Source organism: Sminthopsis crassicaudata, chromosome 3 (genome assembly GCF_048593235.1).
Source record: "Sminthopsis crassicaudata isolate SCR6 chromosome 3, ASM4859323v1, whole genome shotgun sequence".
In the NCBI taxonomy this organism is placed as follows: domain Eukaryota; kingdom Metazoa; phylum Chordata; class Mammalia; order Dasyuromorphia; family Dasyuridae; genus Sminthopsis; species Sminthopsis crassicaudata.
The window spans coordinates 346,041,248-346,062,156 of NC_133619.1; the positions used below are offsets into that span (position 1 = coordinate 346,041,248).

Below are 20,909 nucleotides of genomic sequence, written 5' to 3' on the forward strand. Positions count from 1 at the left end.
AACGATCCAAGACAGTTTCGAAGGACTAGTGATAAAAAATGTTATCCATTCCCAGAGAAACAAGTGATGAAATTTGAATACAGATCAAAGCATACTTTTAAAATGTTTTTACTTTGGTCTGGTTTTTTTTTTTTTTTTTTTAACAACATGAGTAATATGGAAATGTTTTGCATAGCCACACATGTGTAACCTCTGTCAATTGGTTGGGGAGAGAGGGAGAAGATTTGGAACTCAATTTCAAAAATAAATGATGTAAATTGTTTTTACATGTAACTGTGGAAAAACAAAATACTAAAAAAAATCCCTCTCTAATTTTTAATGTATTCTTTATTATCCTTATTTTGAAGGTGTTTAGTTGATGGCTTTCCATTTTTTAAGTGGTTCATTAATCCTCTTTTTCCTGAACATATCACCATGTTTGGGATATATTTTTTCATATGCATCCCAGAAATTTTCACATATATGTTATTTCATTATTATTATTACCTTTTACTAAATTAAGTTTTTTCTAAAAATTATTTTTGACCTACTTGTTATTAAATTATTAGTTAAATTATTAGTTTAAATCTGTATCTTTTGCTTATGAGCCCTAAAATGCTTCTCCCTTTTATTGCATTATTTCTGGTAAAGGATATGTTAATATTTCTTCTTTTGCATTCATTTTCAGTTTCCCTAGGGATTATTATGTCATCTGTTTTTCTACATTTTCAATGTAGTTCTGAGAAATGTGTATATTTTTTAATTATTCCATTCAGAATATGTCATAAATATTTTAGTTCTAAATTCTACAAGTTTGTTCAGTTCTACATTTCCCTTTTTATCTTTTTGTTAATGTTATTCAGTTCTAAGAGGAACATTAAAATTTCTTACCATTATGGTGTGACTATTCCTCTTCATAATTTAGTTGCTTTTATTTTATGAATTAGGCATTATAGCATTCCAAGTATAAAAATTAAATGATAATTGGTTCAACACCTATGATTTTTATTTTTGCTCTATCTCATGATGTAATTGCCTTTTAAGATATACTTGATGCATAGTAAATTTTGTTCCAGCTTCTCATTTTGATTCTATTTTTTGTGTTTCTCTTTTAGATATGATTCTGGTAAATAATAATATAGTTTTTTGTTTTTCTTATCCATTTTGCCTCTTTTATTTTATTGAATTGTTTCATCCATTCCCATTTAACATTGAGTGAGACTTACATTTTCCTCCAGTTACATACATCTCTAGTATTTCTCCTTAAAATATTTTTCCCTCATTTAAGTCACTACATGATCTCTCTGCTTAATTTTGGCTTAAATTACTTTAAGGTAACCTAATACTCTTAGGATGTCTTGTTTCTCTTCCCATTTGTCAAATCCTTTCATTAGTTATGGGGTTTTACTTTTTTAATTATGTATTTTCTTTTCTTTATGTATTTGGTGTTATAGTTTCTTCCTCTTTCCCTTATTTTTCCCCTTCTCAATTAAGACATTAGTCTAACATTCATCCTTCTCTATTTCTCTTAACTTCTTTTGCTTGTTAGTTTATTTCTGTACTTCCCTCATCCCCCAAGGACAATGTCATTACTTTATATTCTTCATTTTCTTCCTTTCTTGTCTATTCTGAAATTGTAGTCTGTCATTCATAGTCTATGTCTTTATTTATTGCTATTTCAATCCCTTTATGTAATTCATGACAAGAAATAATGTGGAAAGAAGTTGTATCCCAACATAGAAAATACTTTTTCTACTAAAGTAAGCAGTTCAATTCTATTGTATTGACTTTGCCAACACATGCTCCCATAGTCCTTTTAGGGGGCCAGCTTCCCTCTGCCCAGAGGTTTTATAATCTTCTCCTGAGGAAGAATATTGTCAATGGAGAAGTCACAGTTTCTCAGAGGAGAGGTTGCCCTAGTCAGCAACTAGGATAAGATTAAACCCATCATAAATAACCTTCTCTTATTTTTAGTGTAACCCTTTCCTTCCCTCCATTCCCCCAGTTTTGATCCTTTCCTTTTTTCTCTTCTCCCATTCCCTGGTAGTTCTTCTTTTGTTAAAGGCTGTAAAAATGATCATCTTTATTCAAGCCAGGATCCAACTGATAAATGGTCAAAGGATATGAACAATTTTCAGATGAAGATGTTGAAATCATTTCTAGTCATGTAAAAATCTCTAAATCATTACTGATCAGAGAAATGCAAATTAAGAGAACTCTGAGATATCACTACACACCTCTCCTATTGGCTAGGATGACAGGAAAAGAAAATGACAAATGTTGGAGGGGATGTGGGAAAACTGGGACACTGATACATTGTTGGTAGAACTGAATGGGTCCAACCATTCTGGAGAGCAATTTGGATCTATGCTCAAAAAGTTAATCAAACTGTGCATGTCCTTTGATCCAGCAGTGTTTCTACTGGGCTTATATCCCAAAGAGATCTTAAAGGAGGGAAAGGGACCTGCATGTGCAAGAATGTTTGTGGCAAGAAACTGGAAACTGAGTGGATGCCCACCAGTTGGAGAATGGCTGAGTAAATTATGGTATATGAATGTTATGGAATATTATTGTTCTTTAAGAAACAATTAGCAGGATATTTTTAGAGAGGCCTGGAGAGACTTAAAGGAACTGATGCTAAGTGAATTGAGCAGAACCAGGAGACCATTCTATACCGCAACAAGATTATATGATGATCAGTTCCAATGGACATGGCTCTCTTCAACAATGAGATGAATTGATGCCATTTTCTATGATCTAGTGATGAAGAGAGCCATCTACACCCAGAGAGAGGACTGTGGGAACCGAATATGGATGACAACATAACATTCTCACTCTTTTTGTTGTTGTTTGTTTGCATTGTTTTCTTACTCTCTTTCCTTTTTGATCTGATCTTTCTTGTGCAGCAAGATAATTTTACATATATGTTTACATATATTGGATTTGACATGTATTTTAACATGTATAACATATATTGGATTGCTTGCCATCTAAGAGAAGGGATAGGGGAAGGAGTGGAAAATTTGGAACACAAGACTATGCAAAGATCAATGTTAAAAATTATCCATGCATATATTTTGAAAATAAAAAGCTTTAATAAAAAAATGAAAAAAAAACCAGAATGATCATCTTTGCAGTTCACTCATGGCATAGATATGATATCATAACATATCCTTCTAAGCTTTATTTTCCTTCTCCCCATACATGTATCCTTCTATTCTTTCTTAAATGAGTTACTTATAAAAACATCCCAAAAATGATTTAAATCCTTCCATACCCAAATAACTACTGACACTTGTCACAAAGAAGGGTGAACCATCAGAACATTTAAAAGGTAAATGCATATTTTCACATATTTCAGAGTTTGTTTGTGGCAGAAATCAATCCTCTTCAATGGTGAGGTAGGCCCCTACACATCCAGCAATAAGCAAAGTCAAGAAAAGCCAAATAACTGACAATTAAAACTACTGTGCTATGCTTCAGTAGTCTGCCACAAGAGTGGAAATCTGCAAGTGGCTGATGTCTACCAAAGGTCAGCCTTTGTGGAGAAGCTAATTAGTATCGCAGAAGGCACAGGAAGCAGAATCAACAAGAGTAAAAACAGAAAAAGGAGAGATGAGAAAAGATGGGCAGTAACAATGATTATATGTTGTCCGGCAGCTTCTTCTTAAGCCAAAGAAAAGATTCAATAGTAGACAGATGAGAACCCTACAGATTTGGGAAGGGAAGTGGGGGAGTAAAGATATAAGGAGACACTTAAAACTCAGAAGCTACTAATGGGGATCATTGTGTCGAGGTAAAGCTACATCAGTCAAGGGCTACTCTTCTGGATTTACAAAATTGAAGGGAAGTCATTTCTATTTCAGTAGCCCCTGAGACAACATGGCATAATTAGGGTTAGAATATTTGAGTTCTATTCCTAAATCTGGCAGTGTGGTAAAGAGGGCAGAGGGCTGGACTTGAGATCAGGAAGACTAGAATTCAAACCTGATTTTAGATACCAACTAGCTATGTGACTCATTAAATCATTTAACTTTTCCTTAAAACTTTTTAAACTTTAAAATAGGAATAATATTAACACCTATATAACAACACTGCTGGAAGGAGCAAAGGAACTAAGATATAAAACACTTTATCAATCCCAAAGTACTAAATAAATGCCAGTTTTTATTACTATTGCATTCTCAACTTTTTAATAGGATTCAGGTGAAATGGTCCTGAGATAAGTTGCTATTCTATAATTATTCCATAATTCCTACAAACCATTACATAAACAGATAAATAATTGCTCTTTGAAATTCAATAAAAAATATTGGGATATAAGCTCATCACCTGTAAGTTCACTGAAAGAATCCTAAGGACAACTGCAGTAGCAGATGAAATAATAATAATATTTGTATCTCTTTCTATTCCTATATGACTTTTATATTCTCTGTCAAACTTCTATTTGAAAACATTTTTCCATGCAGATTGCAAACTTTGAAAACATTTTGACATGCAGATTGCAAAACATTTTCCCCATGCATATTGCAAATATTGAGTATTTAGTATGACAACATCTATTGAAAACACTGTTCTTAAGTTTTTATGCCATCAATAGAATGTTAGGCAATTGCTGGCATCAAGTCTGTGATAGTGATCCAGTTTTTGTGCAGTTTACTGATGGAGGTCTGTATTTGTAGTATTAAGAACTGTTGTCTGTCCATGAAAGATAGAAAGATTTTAATGTATAATTTCAGCCACTAGATCATATCTTGATAGACATTTTATAGGTGCTCAATTTTTACAACTTGTATAAGCTATAGTAACTTCTCAGTCCAGGATTATTAAAAATAACCCTTTTGTGATTTCTTGTGCTAATGACCTGGTCTTGAAATATTATTATAAGTTCTTCCACTTCCACCTTTGTGATGGTCATTTGTTCACTTCTCTTTTTTAAATATTATATTTATTTAATTAATTAATTTTAAAATATAATTTATTAATTTTATAATTATAATTTTTGACAGTACATATGCATTGGTAATTTTTTATAACATTATCCCTTGTATTCACTTTTCCAAATTTTCCCCTCCCTCCCCTAGATGACAGGCAATCCCATATATATATATATATATATATATATATATATATATATATATATGTAATGTGTTACAGTATATCCTAGATACAATATATGTGTGTAAAACCAAATTTCTTGTTGCACTGTAAGAATTGGATTCCAAAGTTATAAGTAACCTGGGTAGAAAGACAATAGTGCAAACATTTTATACTCCTTTCCCAGTGTTCCTTCTCTGGGTGTAGCTGTTTCTGTCCATTATTGATCAACTAGAACTGAATTGGATCTTCTTTATGTTGAAGATATCCACTTCAATTAGAATATATCTTCATACAATATCGTTGTTGAAGTGTATAGTGATCTTCTGGTTCTGCTCATTTCACTCAGCATCATGTAAGTCTCTCCAAACGTCTCTGTATTCATCCTGCTGGTCATTTCTTACAGAGGATTAATATTCCATAACATTCATATATCATAATTTAACCAGCCATTCTCCAATTGATGGGCAACAATTCATTTTCCAGTTTCTAGAGCTGCTACAAACACTTTGGCACACACAGGTCCCTTTCCGCTCTTTAGTATTTCTTTGGAGTTTATAAGCCCAGTAGTAGCACTGCTGGATCAAAGGGTATGCACAGTTTGATAACTTTTTGGGCATAATTCCAATTTGCTCTCCAGAATGGCCGGATTCTTTCACAGCTCCACCAACAATGTATTAGTGTCCCAGTTTTCCCACATCCCCTCCAACATTCATCATTATTTGTTCCTGTCATCTTAGCCAATCTGACAGGTGTGTAGTGGTATCTCAGAGTTGTCTTAATTTACATTTCTCTGATCAATAGTGATTTGGAACACTCTTTCATATGAGTGGATATAGTTTCAATTTCACCATCTGAAAATTGTCTGTTCATATCCTTTGACCATTTATCCATTGGAGAATGGTTTGATTTCTTATAAATTAGGGTCAGTTCTCTATATATTTTGGAAATGAGGCCTTTATCAGAACCTTTAACTGTAAAAATATTTCCCCAATTTGTTACTTCCCTTCTAATCTTGTTTGCATTAGTATTGTTTGTACAGAAACTTTTTAGTTTGATGTAATAAAAATCTTCCATTTTGTGATCAATAATGATCTCTAGTTCTCCTCTGGTCATAAATTCCTTCCTCCTCCACAGGTCTGATAGGTAGACTATTCTCTGTTCCTCTAATCTATTTATGATCTCATTCTTTATGCCTAAATCATGGACCCATTTTGATCTTATTTTGGTATATGTTGTTATCACTACTTCTCTTTAATGTTATTGACTGATGTTTTATGGAAATTTTGTGTAGAGAGCTTTTGATTCCATCCTTGAATGTTAACTATTTTTTAGTTTCAAAGTTAGCTACTTTGGGTTACATATGTTTTAAAGATACTGAAGTACTATTAGTCATTATTATTAGTCGGCAAAGTGATATCTGCATATTTTAAAAACATTCCTGTAAGGTTTATTTTTGTTGTTGTTGTTGTTATTGTTTGTTTTGTTTTTTTAATCTGCTTACCATGTGCTCTCTGTATAAGAGTATCTCAATACGTTTCTTCCTTTTTTGGTAAGGAGGCATTAATATTTCTGGTTTTTCCATGCCCAGAAATTATTCCAACATGCCAATAAATTTTTTAACATAAAGATTGTTATCTTTATTCTTGATATTCTTTAATTTAGAAATCATACTTAGTTATACTTAGGATAGCTGATAATAGATTAAGGCTAGGAAAAACCCCATGTAGTAAGCTTGGCCTTGCTGAAAATCTATACTTTCACATGGATTGCTCTTACCGTTATTGTGTTGTTGGGGTTTTAAATAAAGAACAGAGTTCTATGTGGACATCATTCTCTAGCCTTCTGATTATACAAGGGTCTGTTTTACATATTTACAGAATATGAAAAAATTAACAAACATGCAGTCAAAATATGTGAAAGATTTCATGACAATCAATAAAGGTAACATAATGGGGCTTTCAGGAAGCTTATTTAGTAGTTACTAAATCAATAATAGTGGAATTAGGTGGTGCCTAACTAAAGTATGGTATGATCTTCTGGGGACAGTTAGATGGCACAGTGAATAGAGCATTAGGCCTAAAATCAGAAAGATCTGAGTTAAAATGTGGCCTCAGACACTTAAGCTATGTGACTCTGGGCAAGACATTTAAGCTCTATTTGCCTCATTTTCTCCTCTGTAAAATGGAAACTTACTACAAAAATAAATGGTAAATAACTCCATATCTTTGGCACAAAGACTCCAAATGTATAGTTGGACATGACTGAACAACAACAGAATCATCAGTAAGATGATTTTTATAACTCTGGAATTTATCCTTATCATTATCATTATTATTTAGCTTAGCACATGACCTGGGGGACCTGTATGTACCAATTTCCTAAAATAAGAAGTTTCAACAGATCACTGGATTCTAGATTTTGAGTAGAAAGGGACCTCAGGAGAATCCAGTGCAACTCTCTCATTTTCTATCTAATTAGGATTAGAAAATTGCCTAAGATCACTTCTAGCAACAATGGTCATCATCAGTCTAGCCATCTCTTATATACCCAATAATCATCAAGAAATCCATTGAGAAACTACAGTGACCTCATGCCAAAACAGCACAAAAAAGGCAAAAGGGGAGGGAAATGTGTTAATAAAGCCAATACTAGCATAGGGTCTCCTCCCATGGTGACCAAAGATAGCAAGGACATTTATAGCCTGTGAGGCTCTTTGTCCTGAGTTAACAAGAAGGCTCTTCTGAGAAAGTCCCAGGGTTGTAAGAACCTTAGAAGTAAGTCCTGGGGAGTAGCAGCAGGGAACAGCAAAGATATGGAAGAATAAGGTGTCACAGTACTTAGACTTGGACAAACTAGGCCCAAGGACTTTGTATCCGTAAGAAATTAAAAAGGTTCTAAAGTTCCTGAACTCCCCCTCAGAGATGGGGGAGGGGAGTGGTATTGAAATAAGACAACTTAAATGATCCAGGGAAAGACCAATTGCCCTACTCAAAGTCATAGGAGATGCCAGAGCCTGACCCAGAGCTCTAATTCAGCAACTAAAGCTGGAGAAATGAGTAAATCAAAGATAACAGCACCAAGTATCAAAAAATCATTGCAAATACAACTCCATAAAAATTGTTAGTGCTTGCTCAAAGAAAAGAAAAAGTTTACCAGAAAGGCTGTATGAATACTTTGAAGAAATAAAGCAAGAATGTTCAAAAATGCAATTAAGGCTGTGGAGGAAAGAATTAGAAGGAAAATAAGCAGCTTAGAAGGAAAAATGGAAGCCTTGCCCAAGAAATGGACTCCATAAAAATTAGAATAGAACCAACTGACATTAATGATTCCACTATGCCACAAGAAATATTAAAACAAAGTTATTTTTTAAAATTAGAAGATAATGTAAAATAACTAATATTAAATATAACTTACTTGAAAAAAAATCAACAAGACATCATTTAAGAACCACTGCATTTCCTGCATACTTTTTTCAAAGCTTAGAAATTACATTTTTTAGAAATCATAATGAAAACTATCCAAATCTATCAAAACCACAGAGCAAAGGAAAGCTAGATAAAAGAGCTATTCATTACCTCATGAAAGTAGTTCCAAAGGAAATGATACAGTATCAAGGAACTACAATCAGGTAACACAAACCTGTATGTGTGTAAAAAAAACTTGAAACACAACATTTCAAAAGGCAAAAGATATAGGCTTCATTCAAGAACAAATTACTCTGCAAAGTTGAATATAATTCTATGAGGAAAAAAGAAGATATTTAATGGAATAGAAGACTTCCAAACATTCCTTACTAAAAGACCAAAGCTGTGTAGTAACTCTGAAATAAAAACACAAGAGTAAAGAGAAAACTTGAAAGTTAAAACTTATCTGAGCAACTAGACGAAGTTATATGACGATTTAGTGCTGACAGTACCATATAGTAAGAAGAAACAAAAAATCCTTTCAGTACCTTAATGTCCTGAAAAGGGTATTGAGTGAGTTAAACAAGAAAATTGGTATAGAAATGCATCAAATTCAACAAGGAAATTAGGGGCCATAGGGGATTAAGTAGGAGGTTAATATGTAATAAAGAAGAAAACCACATTTCCAGATGCAGAAGAGTACAGGGAAAGAAGGGACAAAAATAGATAAGCTTTTCCAAGATAATTGGGCAATGGCTGAAAAACAACAACAATAAAAAGTGATTGGGTTTTAAAAGAAGAGCAAAAAGCAAAGGCCATTTTACACTTACAGGATACTTCTAAATTATCTGAGAATTGCCAGAAAAATGGGGTTGGGTTATTCTCTCAAGTAATGGAAGAGGGGTAGCTAGATGGTACAGCGGATAAAACTGAAGTCTGGAGCACCTGAGTTCAAATCCGGCTGCAAGTAATGGAGTAATAAAAGTACTTCTCCAAGTTCAAATGGGGTCCCAAGGTCATGTTTGTAGTGGCTATCAAAGGCAGGATTTGATTCCTAACTGAATTCCTAACTCCAAAGCCATTGTGCTATCTAATACACAATAGTATTATTGTCTCCAATATTTTTCAGCACTCTTCAGCCCTACATATACTAGCTACATTTGCACCTGCATTTACAGTTAAAGCCTATATCTTTGGACAGTGCAATAGCTGCTGCTCATCATGACAAACTATCATCAAGAAATGATTATATTAAGTTCATTATGCTTTCTAATCAGGCAGAGAAGTATATATTCACTTTAAGAAGGTTCTCATTTCAGAATTAAAAAGTTGGGGCACATTGATAGCACAGTGGATAGAACACCAGCCCTGAATTCAGGAGGACCCGAGTTCAAATCTGGTCTCAGACACTTAACATTTCCTAGCTGTGTGACCCTGGGCAAGTCACTTAACCTCAACTGCCTCAGCAAAAAAAAAAAAAAAAAAAAAAAAAGTTAAAAAGTTTCCCTATATTTATTATTTATATAACTCTTTCATCAATTCCAACATTGGACAAACTCATAATATAAAAGATGTGTGTGTGTGTGTGTGTGTGTGTGTCACACATTTCAACTAGGACAATATATGTGTATATATGAGTATACACATGTAACAGCACAAAAATTATATATAATTGCATATATAAATTCACATATTCATATATTTATTTATAGACATACCTTTCCCTCCCCCCCCCACATATAGCATAGGGGAAGGTAGGTGGTGCATTAGAGAGAGTGCTGGATCTGGAGTTAGGAAAAGTCATCTTCCTGAGTTCAAATCTTACCTTAGTAACTTAATAGATGAGTGACTCTGGACAGCTCACTTAACCCTATTTGCCTCAGTCTCCTAATCTATAAAATGAGATGAAGAAGGAAATGCAAACCACTCCAATATCCTTGCCAAGAAAATCCCAAATGGTGTCACAAAAAATCAGTTATGACCGAAATGACTGAACAATATAGCTCAAGAAACTGAAAATGAGTGGTCAGAATGCATATACACACAAACACACATAGTATATACATATTTATATAAGTATATTTATACATGTAATTAAATTAAGTAGATATTTACCATATGATGTATATATTTATGCAACAACACACATGCAAATGCATTCCATGTATCTATATTGATAGATATATTGCCCTAGTTGAATCTATTTTAGATGTGCAGACTTGATTTAAAATTGTTTGAAGAAAAAAATACAAGAAAATAACAGTAATTGATTTTCTAAAATATGAATTTAATAACTTTTAAATGTAGCAGTTTTCTATGGAGGAAAAACTGAATATAGAATATAAAAGGATGAAACCTCTAAGAGTAAATCTACTTTTCTATGGTTCAATAACAAAACAACCCACACTATTGCCTTCTCTTAGAAACTGATTCATTATGTTGAATTATTGGACTCTCTATTGAATGGCTATTGGCCATATGGTTGGGCAGTTTTAACTGTTTTCTGATACTTGATAAAAATGAAGAATAATCCTTTTCAGAGAGTTTACATCCCTCGATGAGTTTTTTCCAAATAATAACTGTGCCTCAAAATTGAGTTACTATAATTCTAATTTGTAGACACAATATTCTGATATTTTCAAGTTAGCAAAATCTCAAATGACTTGGGCTACTTCCAGGTTTTAGAGTTTTTAAAGTTTTCAAGTGAAAGTACATGCATGTTGGAAAACAATAAGTTTGTCAACAAGTTCAAAAATTCAATCTTGGAATTAGATTCCTTAAGAATATACTGTCACAAATTCTCAGAGGAAGAAATTGAAACTATATCCACTCACATGAAAGAGTGTTCCAAATCACTACTGATCAGAGAAATGCAAATTAAGACCACTCTGAGATACCACTACACACCTGTCAGATTGGCTAAGATGACAGGAACAAATAATGATAAATGTTGGAGGGGATGTGGGGAAATTGGGACACTAATACATTGCTGGTGAAGTTGCGAAAGAATCCAGCCATTCTGGAGAGCAATCTGGAATTATGCCCAAAAAGTTATCAAACTGTGCGTACCCTTTGACCCAGCAGCGCTACTACTGGGATTATATCCCAAAGAAATACTAAAGAGCGGAAAGAGACATATATGTGCCAAAATGTTTGTGGCAGCTCTTTTTGTTGTAGCTAGAAACTGGAAGATGAATGGATGTCCATCAGTTGGAGAATGGTTGGGTAAATTGTGGTATATGAAGGTTATGGAATATTATTGCTCTGTAAGAAATGACCAGCAGGAGGAATACAGAGAGGCTTGGAGAGACTTAAATCAACTGATGCTGAGTGAAATGAGCAGAACCAGAAGATCACTGTACACTTCAACAACAATACTGTATGAGGATGAATTCTGATGGAAGTGGAAATCTTCAACATAAAGAAGATCCAACTCACTTCCAGTTGATCAATGATGGACAGAGGTAGCTACACCCAGAGAAGAAACACTGGGAAGTGAATGTAAATTGTTAGCACTAATATCTGTCTGCCCAGGTTACATGTACCTTCGGAATCTAATGCTTATTGTGCAACAAGAAAATGGTATTTACACACATGTATTGTATCTACGTTATATTATAACACATGTAAAATGTATGGGATTGCCTGTCATCGGGGGGAGGGAATAGAGGGAGGGGGGGTAATTTGGAAAAATGAATACAAGGGATAATATTATAAAAAATATATATATATATATAATAAAAAAAATTTAAAAAAAAAAGAAAAAAAAAGAATATACTGTCACATTTTATTTATCATGTCAGTATTCTGGAAATTTCAACTATACCTAACATGGTCATAAACCCAGATATATATTTAAAAAGAGCTACACAGGCAAAATTACCATACAGAACACATATGCTCATATTTATTCACCTTATTCCAGTCCTTTACGACTTACTCAGAATCTGACTCTTGCTTTTGTTCAATTGTGTATGACTCTTTGTGACCTCCTTTAGGGTTCTCTTGGTAAAGGCACTGGGGTAATTTGTCATTTCCTTATGTAGGTTATATTACAAATGACAAAAATGAGGCAAATAAGGCTAAGTGAGTTGCCTGATGTAACACAACTACTGAGTGTCTGATCTGAACTCAGGAAAACAAGTATTCTATCTACTGAATCATTTAGCTACCACTATTAAACTATCAAATTGCAAGCATTTTCCCTGGCTGGCCAAAGTTATCATCATTATTTGGTCAACTTTTTATGGTTTGACTGGTCTACATAATCTCTGTTCTTAATTTATATATATTTACTTACATCAGTTTGGTTATTTGTTTTTCTAGGTCACAAAAAATCAGAGAAATAATTCAGAAAAAGAACATAGCTAATAGAGGTATCATCTTGAAGCGAGAAAGTATGAAAATAGAAGATATAATAGGTGACAGTTTAACAGCTGAATTCCCATGAATTTCATAATCACTTATATGTGGATGACTTCTAAATCAAAATTATCATTCCTTGATCCTCACCTCTCCACTTCCAGTTTCTGGCTGAACATTTTCATGGGGATACTCAATCAGTCTTCTAAAGTCCATTTATTTCACTGGCAGAGTAATTACTCCTTCCAATGGGACTCTTTCATGCCCACTTGTGATCTGTGCTTATGTTACTTCTTAAATGTTTTGGAGAAGATTTGCTACATACTGAAACTGGAAAGGAGTTATACTGGCTCTCTCCTCATAATGTTCAGCCTGATACTATTTGATAAAAAGTGAAGACTCTTTACCATAACTACAAAATGGTGAATGCCATCAGCACTTGATGCTAGTAACTCAGATTTTTGTTGCTTTCTCCCTCCCCCTCCCTCTCCCTCTTCCTTCCTCCCTCCTCTCTCTTATTCACCAGAATGTAGACTAGGAGAGGGGAGAAGGAAGATATAGCAATGAATTTGAGGCCTTCTAGATTCAGTATGGCATTACATTATTATTCACAAAATTGAATATCACAATCCAAAAAAAGATACATTCATGACAACCTGAATTTGGATGCCTGATGGGTTCTTCTACAAACAATAAATATTATAATTCCTAAACTTTAATCAGATTTATTGTAATGATCTGCTGGATATAACCAGAGAACTTAAATGGTCAAGCCCTTTTCTAAATATCTGTATCCAAGGAAGTCTTACATGAGCTCCTAGCACTTCTCCCCATGAACATACAATACACTATAAGAAATTCAAGGAGAAAGTTCCACACTAAAAGAATACTGGAAAATTTTATGAAGGAGATGGATCTTGAGTTGGGTCTTAAAGAAAGGGAATTATTTTAATTTGACATAACATCAGATCAAACATTTAATGTGCCTTATTCTTAAAATATAAATACAAATGATCATTTCCTTCTGAAGTTAGGCCAAATATATGTAGGCACATTCATGGCGGGGAGCAAGGGCACAAAGGCCCCATCTGAAGCAAAGGAGGCAGGATACCAATTGAGAGAGGAAAAAAAGGGAACAAACATTTATTAAGTACATATTATGTATCAAACCCTGGACTATGCAGTTTGCAAAATATTTCATTTGCAAAATATTATATTAATTCATATCAACTCTATAAGGTAGATGCTATTAATAATCCCATTTTATACTTGAGGAAACTAAAACAAACAGAGGAGAAGTATCTTACCAAAGGTCACACAGGTTTTAAATGGATGAACTGGATTTACTTTAGGTCTCTGATTTCTTCCACTGTACCACTTAGGATAACTTGGATTAGTACCAGGGATTGCAAAATTCTAAAATCCTAGGGACAAAGATAAAGTAAAAATCTATTTGCTGGGCTATAGATTCAGTCCAGAAAGTTAGTTACAAATCAGGAAGCAAAGTACAGATATTTCTAGGGCTATGGAAACCCTGCCTCTAAGCTGCAAAAATTTGCCATGACCTTCACAAATCATTTGACCATGGCCCTTCAAGAACAAAAAAATCTGCTCAGGGCTATAAGCTAGAAGCACCATCTCTTTTATAATTATTACTGAATTTGTATTACAATAACTTGTGTATATATGCTAACTGCACTAACAGATAGTAAACTCTTTAAATTTAGAACAACATCTAAATTTATATTTGTATCTTTTATGCTCAGTAACGTCCTATATATAGCAAATACTTAATGAATATTTAATCAAATTGAAATGTGGAGAAGGTTTACTTAACTAAAGTTTTACTTTATAAGGAATTCTAAAGAATGTCATTCAAAGTGAATTTAATCAACAAATATTTATCTAACAATTACAAAGTACTAAGTTCCATACAAGGTTTAATGACACACATAGAGATCAGTCTTACCTCTCAAACTGCTGATAATTTAGTTAGAAAGATTAGGTATACACATGTGAATGATAATATTTTACATTAGTATAGTGCTTCAGCAATTACAAAACACATTCCCCAATAATTGAAAATTTAATCATGGTAACTATTCAGATTTAAATGGTAAATAGGAAGTAAGAAAGAGGAACATAGAGGAAGAAGAGATGTAAGTTATTGTCATAAGATCCAAACAAACTAAAGTTTCAAAATGGAGTGGTCAACTGATGATAGATTAATTTTCTAAAATAGTGACATTTCTTGTTCTTTCTCCCAAAATGAATAAGGAAAAACTGACTGAATTTCTGAGACTTGTTTTCTCATTTTGAGCAATCGTGACTCTGAAGGATTTGGTAAAAGATAACCTTCAAGTTATCCTCTCTTTATCTCTTGTTGGTCCATAGTTGTTCATGTCAGGACTTCTTAATCTTTTTTCATTTACAATTCCTTTTACCCAATAAATTTTTACATGACTCTAAGTATATAAAATAGATATACAAATCAAACATTTACTAATGATAAATCAGAAAAAAAATTATTTTAAAACAATTCTTTAGTATACATATAATTTTACCATTAATAAAGAGGAAAAGAGACTTGCATCTTAATGAGATGGATATGCTTATTTTTACCTAAAGAATTAAATATTAGAGCAATATTTGATACCTTTTACTGTTGCTGATTATATTGATGAGCAAGCTCACAAATTTTAGTATAAGCAGTTGAATGTTGCAATCATACTCAAGAAAAAAAGCAAATATTTATTAATAACCTTCTATTTAGAGAACACTGTCCTAGTCACTGAGGGAAATAAGTAATTTTTAAAAATACTATCTTTTCCCTTGCGGACCTTATCATTTAGTGAAAATGATCCAAACATAAATAAAATATAAATCAGTGCATAAATACATTAGAGAATTTAAAAACAAACATATGAGTTTAAGGATAAGACATATTATCAGTAGGAGAATTAGTACAATCATCAAGGAAAAGCATTTTAACTTTGTTTTAAAAGATTAGTAAGAATTCAACAAAGAGGAAGTCAGAGGGCATTCCAGACAAAAATGAGAATGTACATAGCACAAGGCAGGAAAGAAAATTTCCAACTTTGGCTGTTTACAAAGTAGAGTAATATGAAATAATGGTAGAATCCAGGATAGCATTAGATTTTAGAGGCTCTTGAATACCAAGAAAAGGAGTTTGAAATTTACTCAGCAAGCAACTAGTTATCAATAAAGGTTTATTTCAGCAGAAGGTGAACATGGCCAAATCTCTGCATAAAAAAGATCATTTTGGCAGTGTTGATTTATGTGGACAGAAATGAGGCTGCCAGATTTAGAATATACCTGAAACGATCTGGTAAGAATACATATTATCACAAATTAATTTGTTTCTCTTTTCTCTATCAAAGGGAATGGTTTTGAAAAGAACAAAAATAACTAATAGAATCTTAGCAATAACCAAAATAGGTAATGAGATATGAGACTACCTAAATGTCCTTGAAATACTTACTCAGCCTAGGTGGACTACATCTTTCAGTCAACTTTATGATGATAAAAAAGTAGTCCACTGTAGAATATTACTCGTGAAAAATCTGCTCTCTACTAATATTTTTATCAGTATTTGAAAGGGTTTGAAGGATACCCAAGAAGAGAAAAAACTATTGGACCTTATTAATACTGAAAAAAGTGATTAAAAGATTATCAACAACTACTAACCTATATACCTACTTTCCCATATACACTACACAAGATGAAGTTTACTAGGAAAAAAAATTAAATTGTACATGGTTTCAAAAAAATCAACATCACAACAGTTAATCTGAGAAAGATCAGGGATTTAAGTGGATTACAAACTCAGCATGTGTCAATTGTGTGACTAGATAGCCAAAAATATATAAAACAAAAACTAATTTGATCCTAAGATGTATTTTAAGAAAGGCACAGTAACTAGGACTAGGGAGATAACCCAGATGCACATTATCCTAATAAGGTCAGAAACTGAAGTATGGTGTTTAGCTATGGGTTTCACATTTTAGGAAAGAGTAATAAACTTGACAGATTGAGAAGCAAATGAACAAGAAAGTGAAGATTCACAGAAAGGCAGATTGAAGGAATTCACTATGCTTAACCTGGAAAAGAGGAGATTTAGAAGGGTCAAAATGGTCATCTTCAAGTGTCTGAAATACTACCATATAAAAGAGAGGTTAGACTGTTCTGCTTGGCTATAAAGAGCTGTGGCAAAGAAAGAAATTTAGGCTATGTAAACAGAGACTTCCTAACAATTAGAACTATCCCAAAACATAATAAATTGTCTAGAATAATTGTCTAGAAAGTAGTGGTTTCCTCTCTAAGTAGATATTTTGGAGCAATGATTGGACAAGCACTTGTTAGAAATGTTTTGGAGATTCTTATTCATTGATAGGTTGGACTATCTGGGCTATGGGGCTCCTTTCAACTTTGAGATGATGTGATTTTGGTACAAAGATTAGATTGAAATGAATAAAGAAGCATTTATTAAATGTTTACTGTATGTTGAACACTGAAGATACAAATGTCCTCCAGGAGATAACAAGAATAGAGATGCAGAAGACCTGTTAGGAGAGAGATGTAACCAGCCTGAAGAAGGAAAAAATGAGAGTCAACATGGTATAGTGGATCTAGTGCTGAAGTTGGAGTTAGAAAGATCTGTGTCCAAATCCTGATTTTGATACTTAGTAGCTGTATGACCCTGGATAAATCTTTATGTCACTGAAAGCTTCAGTTTTCTCACTTGTAAAAATAAAGCTTGATTACATGGCTTCTCAGGTTCTTTCCAGCTCCTAATCTCTGATCCTATAGTCACATTCAACTGGAAGGCTCAGGGAAAACATGCAGGAAGGAAGATCTGAGTTTTATCTTGAAGGCTAGGGAGGATTTTAACAAGTAAAGACAGAAAAGGATGGTGTTCTAGGCACAGACTTGTAGTTCTGTATTTCAAAGAGGCCTATGATGACATCATAGGGCATTGTCTTGACTTGCACATGACTTGGATTTAAGTGAGGGAGAACTGCAAAAGTCCTCAGCCTTATTCCTTCTTCTACATGAAGTCCAGTGGCAGAACAAATGCCAAGATGACTGATTATGACAAGAGGACAGGATGTAGTGAATGACCTAGGTATACGGAACAGGGTGGGAAAAGATATGGAGAAGATAAAGTACACGTAAGTACAGAGGATACACAGTAGTAAACTGTAGCTAGAAAAGTGGAGTAATATCAGATTGTAGAGCATATTTGTACAGGAACTGGAAATTTAAACTGACAATTAACCAGGTACATATTTAATGATAAATATAATTGTCATTTTGCTGCATGAAAACAAGGAATAAATGGCAAGCAGCTTCACTTAAGTGACAATCACTAATATTTTTATATAAACAAAATTTTTACTTTTTTCCCTTTTAGCTCCTCAGAATCTATAATTGTTGTCATTTTCAATTTTCGTCAATAACTCATACAAATGAATGTTCATTGTGGCCATTTGTTATCAATGTTCTCACTTTCAAAGAAAAAGATCTTAGCAATTGGTCTCTACATCATTGTATTCCCCTAGATGGACCAGAACTAAGATATCATGCTCTCTTCTCTAATTTTCTTCTTCCCTACTCTGATTTGTCCACTCACTCATCTAAAGGGGGTCCATAGATAATATGACCAGTTACCTCTGCTATTGCTCAAAAGATTTAGGAGGATTTCAAACTATGGATGATGTGGCTGGAGTTAACAGCATATCTTTGTGGATATGAATACGGGAGAGGCATTAAAGTAGACAGTAGAGAAGCTAGTAGAGAAAGTAATCTTCCACTCCAATTAATACCTAACAATGAGATTTCTAGATGCTGAAGCTACATATGGCCCTTCTTTGCCAGAGAAGAAAAGGTGAGAGTCTGGGGAGAATCACAGATTCCTAGATTTACAAAATCAAGGGTCCTCACATATCATTTAGTCAAACTTCATTTTACATATGAGGAAACTGGAGTTCCAAAGATTTGTTGTTTTCAATTGAATCATTCTTTGTGACTCCATTGGGGGGTTTCTTGGTGAAGACTACTGGGGTGGTTTGCAATTTCCTTCTTCAATTCATTTCACAGATGAAGAAAATGAGGAAAAAAGAGTTAAGTGACTTGCTCAAGGTCACACAGCTAGTAAGTTTCTAAGGTCACATTTGAACTCAGGAAGATGAGCTTCCTCATTCCAGGCCTGGGGCTTTATCTGTTGTTATTGTCCTTCCTTTTCAAAGAGGACCAAAATAACATCACTATGTTGGAATACACTGTCTGACTACGGCTGATCAGATCAACAAAATCTTGGAGCACTCTGCTACATGTCGGACACAAATAGTCCATATAAACATTTGGGTGACTTCTCTACCTTTGTATATTTTGCATTTCCTTTGGGCTAATTCAGTTCTACTATGGTCATAGAGCACAGCACCTTCTCTGATGAGGGCACTCCATCCTGGGTGATCCTGTGCCAATGTCTCTCATGTCATACAATTGATTCTAAAGTTCCTAAGAAATGCCTTGGGTGTGTCCTTTTATCGCGTTTTCTGACCACTTTGTGAGCACTTATCCTGGGTGAGTTCTTCATAAAATAGTTTTTTTGGACAAGCATACATTTGGCATGAACATGGTGGCCAGCCCAGCGGAGTTGTGCTCTTTGCAGTGGAGCTGGAATGCTTGGCAGTGCAGCTTGAGAAAGGACCTCAATGTTTGGTATCTATTGTGCCAGGGGATCTTAGGAAGACTGAACAATTCAAATGGAAGGGATTCAGTTTGGTGGCATAGCGCTAGTAGAATGTGTAGGTTATACAGGCATACAACAATGCGGTCAGCACAAATTGTAGGCGTTCAGTTTGTAGTTAGTCTAATCTCTCTCCTCTCCACATTCTCCATTAGAGTTTCCCAAATACTGAAGTATCTCTGGCAATATGAGAGAGAGAGAGGAGAGAGGAGAGAGGAGAGAGGAGAGAGGAGAGAGAGGAGAAAGAGGAGAGAGAGGAGAGAGAGGAGAGAGAGGAGGAGAGAGGAGAGAGGAGAGAGAGGAGAGAGAGGAGAGAGGAGAGAGGAGAGAGGGGAGAGAGGAGAGAGGAGAGAGGAGAGAGGGGAGAGGGGAGAGGGGAGAGAGGAGAGAGGAGAGAGGAGAGAGGAGAGAGGAGAGAGGAGAGAGGAGAGAGGAGAGAGGAGAGAGGAGAGAGGAGAGAGGAGAGAGGAGAGAGGAGAGAGGAGAGAGGAGAGAGGAGAGAGGAGAGAGGAGAGAGGAGAGAGGAGAGAAGAGAGAGAGAGAGGAGAGAAAGAGGAAAGAAGAGAAGAGAGAGAAAGAGAGAGAGAGAGAGAGAGAGAGAGAGAGAGAGAGAAGAGAGAGAGAGAGAGAGAGAGAGAGAGAGAGGAGAGAAAGAGGAAAGAAGAGAAGAGAGAGAGAGAGAGAGAGAGAGAGAGAGAGAGAGAGAGAGAGAGAGAGAGAGAGAGAGAGAGAGAGAGAGAGCGCTGAGCGCATCCTGTGATGGTCACAGGACAATTCTCTTTACCTGTATCTACTGTGCTACCTAGCTGCCTTCTTCTCTAAGGTAATTCAGGTTGTAAATACATTTCAAAATTCACACTCATTTCCTCTGACTCTAAATTCACAGTTTATTCCACTATACTATGTTGCCTTTTTAAAAATCAACCGTCCTTTATGGCTCTGCTTTCTACCTTTCATTGAATAAGGCCGGCTTATCTTCAGAACCTTAGGAAGAGTAGTTGCAGTATAATTTTAAAATAATCAGGAAATTCTCCTTAACACCTCAAATGTTTGCCCCATATACTTACTGATCCTTCAAATCCCTTTAATGGGGCACAATGTAATTTATTCCATAATTACAGAGTAAAGTTTAAAATACAAATACCTCCTTCACAGAATACACTGGTTGAAACCAGGTATATCAAATAAAGTGGCTGCTATTGAGTTCTTTCCTGGTTTAAAAAAAAGTAGAGAGGTAGGTGGCACTAAGAGGGAAAGTCACTATTTTGTTTGGTCTTAGAATAGCCCCATAA

The 20,909-nt window shown here is 34.4% G+C and overlaps 1 protein-coding gene across 2 annotated transcripts in view; it reads right to left on the minus strand.

Annotated features, from left to right (window-relative positions):
* Window positions 1–20,909, minus strand: part of NMNAT3 (nicotinamide nucleotide adenylyltransferase 3) — a 151,269-nt gene that overhangs the window by 77,087 nt on the left and 53,273 nt on the right. The window contains exon 2 of one of the 2 annotated variants that reach the window (XM_074301664.1): window positions 14,153–14,269. The exons of the other annotated variant lie outside the window; for it this stretch is intronic. The gene's annotated coding sequence lies outside the window, so the exon portion shown is untranslated. The remainder of the gene's footprint in view (window positions 1–14,152; window positions 14,270–20,909) is intronic. 2 annotated transcript variants of the gene reach the window in all.